Source organism: Aulonocara sp. 'chitande type north' Nkhata Bay, linkage group LG6, assembly GCF_057382095.1.
Source record: "Aulonocara sp. 'chitande type north' Nkhata Bay isolate Kocher_YH1m ecotype deep benthic linkage group LG6, A_spYH_male_GT1.1, whole genome shotgun sequence".
In the NCBI taxonomy this organism is placed as follows: domain Eukaryota; kingdom Metazoa; phylum Chordata; class Actinopteri; order Cichliformes; family Cichlidae; genus Aulonocara; species Aulonocara sp. 'chitande type north' Nkhata Bay.
Genome location: NC_141349.1, coordinates 32,708,542 through 32,713,289, shown reverse-complemented (window position 1 = coordinate 32,713,289; position 4,748 = coordinate 32,708,542).

Here is a 4,748-nt window from a genome sequence, read left to right as displayed (position 1 = left end):
TGTGTGTGTGTGAAACAGAGCCGGAGACCAGCGTGTTATTGGAGAACCAGAGATGGGTTTGTTGGCTTGTCAGTACACACAGCCAATGGCCTGTTGCCTGTAACCGAGCCCCCACCATGTCTCTCAGTGTCTTCCTCTTAATTACCCATCATTCCTCTCGCGGCAAGGCCCCTCACAAATTACAGCGCATTGTCTCCTGCCGATCGGCCTGTCATCACGCGGCTCCATGTTTCAGAACGCGGCTCATTGTCGACGGAGAGCAGTGTTTGGCACACACACGCATGCACGCACACAAGACCTTCATGCGTCCACATTCACACACATGCACACACAGGCCAGGCCCATTAGCGCTGGTGCCAGCTGACTCTGTGACCCAGACAGGTTTCTGCCATGTCAGCAGGGCCAAATGACAGTGCCATGGTAGTAATACCCCAACACGCTATCACACATGCACACACACACAGTCACGCATGCACATAGACACCATACGGGTGAGCAGAGTGTCGCTTTGGAGAGTCACACATCTTTCTGTTGATCAGCTGAATGACTGCATTTCCCCTGGAGATGAAAGGAGGTACCCCCCTGTTTGCTCTATCAACCAGGATGAAACGGCAACACAACAAAAGCTTCAGTGTTTCCAGCAGGACTCTCCTCGACACGGGTAAACAGAAATGTATGCAAATATTGGGCCTGAGCAGTCAAATTTTGGAGACATCTTTTAAGTTGGATGTTTTTTGGGGGGTGAAGCAAAAGTTGGGAAGCAAGTCAAATGTATTATTTAATGCAAAATAAAAAAAACGTATATAGTACCTTTCTTAATAAGCATCACAAAGTGCCTCATAACAACAATCAACATACAAAATACAAATAACTAACATGTAGCAGCAAATTCTTCTCAATATCAGTAAAATTAGAACTTGTGACCAATGCAGATGTTCTGTCTTTTTAAAACTTAATAATTTCTTTAACTGTTTTAAACTTTTAAACTTTATTCACAGGTTAAACTTGGGGGAAGGGACTTATTTCAGCTGTGGATGAATACACATTTAATGCTCTAGTGAGTATCTGTGGCAGTAAGATGGTGTGTGTGGGATTGAGTCAAGGTAAACTATAGTCTGTGAGCTTTAACTGTTAGAAAAGACTGAACACTTGAACACGTTTTTAAACAGATTCAGGAAAATAAAGGAGCTCTATGACAGCTTTAGCTGCACAGTCAATATGTGATGATGACAATAAGTTAGACTTTAGCAGTTTTACTATATGGATTCTATCATGTTTGAAGGGTCACACTAAAAAGTTTTTAAAGAAGCAAATTATGATCCAAAATAAGCACTTGTCTGTCTTTATCTTTTAACACATTGCCCTTAAAATTGTGCTATAATTTATACAGTATATCATAAACACATGAACGGATGGATGGATTACTTAAGATATTTGTGCTTCTATGAGTTATGGATTTATTAGTTTAAATCCGAAGCAAATTATTTGTTGCTGTTGTCTTGTCGACCCCATGTTTTTGGCTGGGATTTAAGATAACATTTGCCACGTGCTGACATGTCTGTCACATCCCCCTCTTCACCTTGGCCAATTCACTTGCTCCTTTGAACGTCACTCTTCTCTGTTCGGGCTCGTTGCGGCTCTGTGAGAAACTTTAGCCGCTCCGCACGTATGTCTGCCAAACTGTTGCATCAGCCGAGCATAAAAAAGGAAGGAAAAAAAACTATTGAAAAACAAACACATAGTAAACTTTAATTGTAGGCATTTGCCTTGGGTATGAGGGTGAGGGTTTTTACTGGTTCTCCCTCTTATTAAAATTCAGGCAAAACACTAATTAATAATCACTAGCATATGCTGGGTGAAGTGTGGAATTCTTTTACTGTGGCATTAGGTGCAAATGAGATTAAAAGTGCAGTAATGGCTGCTCGGTCCATCCGTCCAACATGTTCACTTTAAAGAGCACCTCTGGAAGGTTTTTGCCCCCGATATGGGCAAAGATGCGCTAGTCTAGCTTACTTTTGAAGTTCCTTTTTTTTAATAATCACATTATTAGGAAAAATAAGAAAACATAGAGTGTCTTGTTTTTGCTGCATTCAGAATTTAGCAACCCACAGCTCCTAAACAAATGCCACTAACTTATAAGCAGACGGTCCTCCTTCCCCACTAACTGCTCACTGAGACACATGAAAGCCTTGGTAATTGTGAGAGTTGCTGCATTTATGTGGAAGGTAAGGGGGAGGACGGTAAAAACTAAAAATGGAAGGCTCTCATTGAATACAATGACTTCCTTCCCCTCTCTGTATGGCTGCTTCTGTCTTCCAAGCAGGGTAAGAGAGGAAAAAAGAAGTCTCCATTTGGCACTGATTAAGGAAGACACAGATTGGAAGGAGGGGGCTTGGAGACCACAGGGGTTACACACATGTATCTGAAGCCGCGACACTTCAGGCCCCCTCTAATTTAGACGTCTAAGAATTTGCTGTATGTGCTGCCTCATGCCAGTAAGTCTCAGCCTCACTGTAAATAAATGGCACAGGGCAGCGTGCAGTCACCCCCATTTGTAAGTCATTAAAATATTTTTTGTGTGACATATTAATTAGAGTGCTCTGTTCGTCTTCTCGCCTGTGCACGGGGAGTGTTGAGGTTCTGTATGCTCGCAAACAAACGTGTTTCAAGTATGTGTGTGTGTGGCTTCATTCATGCTGTACAGACAAGATAGTTGTTTATCAGTCGTAACCATCTGTAACACGTCATCTCGCCAATTTGAAAAAAAAATTTCACAAGTTTACTGGTAACACTTACTGTGGTTTACTTTCTAGCTCTGAAACAGGGAGGCAGCAGGAATAATTTAGAAACAAAAATGTTGAACATGCCCAAGAAATAATGTTTAATTATTTAATTGTTCCGATTTTAGTTTAACACTAATTAGTTAAAATGCATGTCCTATAAATTTTATTCTCGACCTTTAAAGGCTCTTTTTTTAAGTCTTCCTTTTAATATGAGGGGAAAACAAGTCCTATGCCAAGTAATCAACTTTAAAGGTGAATTAGGAGATTTTTGTAGCTTTTACTGGATTTCGGAGGAAAGCATAACATGCTCTAAACACAACAAGATGAAATTGTTCACTTCTTGTCCTGTCATAATATGTTGATAAGTAGTATTATATGTACAAGTCCCAGTGAGTTTCAGTTGGATACTGACTCTGTTGCTGGCTCTGATTTGTCATAATCAGAAAAACTCAAAGCTGCAAGTCACAAAACCAAAGATACTAAAATGCTCTGAAACATAAGGGGAAGCTCAAAGCTGAGTGCTCTATTTCTATTGGTTCATTACCTTTTATTTGTTACAAAGTTAATATAAAAAGTTGACTAACTCAGCTTTAAACACACTACCAGGTTCAGCGTTTAATTTACCCGTCACATTTACGTATCATGGCTTTAATTGTATGCAAAAGATTTTATTGAAGTTGAGCAGGCTGCAAATAAACAAACGTTTCTGTTTGCAGAAGAGGAAATGTGGGCCATCAAAGAGTTGCACAGTCAGTGCAGTAATTGGAAGAGCAAAGAAAATGTATTTCAGCTTAAAGGTAATTTAAATTGAATTTGTAAATCTCTGAATCTCTTTCTGTCCCTGATACAAATAGAGTCCCTCCAGCATATCTTCTCTCTCTTCATGTGGATTATCGTTGTATCTCTTGGCCCGCTGGAAGAATTATGGCTCTAATAACTTTCATTGGAGGCCCCTGAAGCATCAGTAAAATGTTTACTACAAGAACGCAGCAAGGTCCTTTGGTGAAGCCGTGCATTCGTTACAGAGCCTTTGACTCAATTCAGTGTGTATAAATATATCCATTTCATTATAGGAGGCCAGTCAAATATTTGTTTCAGCGGTTTTCCCCCCATATAATGTAAATTGCTGCAAGCTGTTGCACTTGGAAAATGTTTTCTCATAATGCCTTTCTGCCTTCACATAAATCACAGCTAAATGTTGCATTCAAATGACTACAGACAGGCAATTTATTCTTGGCTTCCTCGTCCCCCTCCAGAGAGGCTTGTGGCGAGAGGGTCGCTTCGGTTTTAATAGCGACTGTCATTATTTGTTGACAGTTGTTCATCATCCTTTCCAAATTTATGGTGTTTCCTTAAAGTATTTCTTTGTTTTCTCTGCAGTTATGACCACTGTCAAATGAAGTGAGGGGTGAAAACATGTCAAGAATTAGGCCACTGTGAGGCAATGAGCACGTGACATGACATCTTTTTTTCTTTTCTTTTTTTTAAACATAATGAGGTTAAGGGGAGATTCTTTTAATAACCCCTTTGCTCTAAAAATCCTACTCAGTAAATATCAATAAGGTTTTTCAACGTTTAATTGTCTCACATTTGGCTTCCGTAGTAAACCATGTAACAGGAGCCTGAAACATCACCTCAAATTGACAGTGACATTTCCATTCCTTTTATAAGGGACAATAATGATACATCATCCACAGGCAGCGAGATAAGCCTCTGGTGAAACTGTGGTTGCCTAACAACAAAAAAGCAGGATTGTGTTGTGCAGTGTGAGTGAGCTCTGTATCAGCTTTAACTGGATCTCAGTGGGGTTTGCTGACAGTTGAACCACTGTGTAAGTGGCCCTGAGTTGCCCCACTGAGGGATTTTGGGGAATCTGTCATCAGTGACAATCAAAGCTAATCCTGTAAAAATCCATGTCATAGCTGCCTGTTAACTGAGGCCCTAAATGATTATGACATTGTAGAG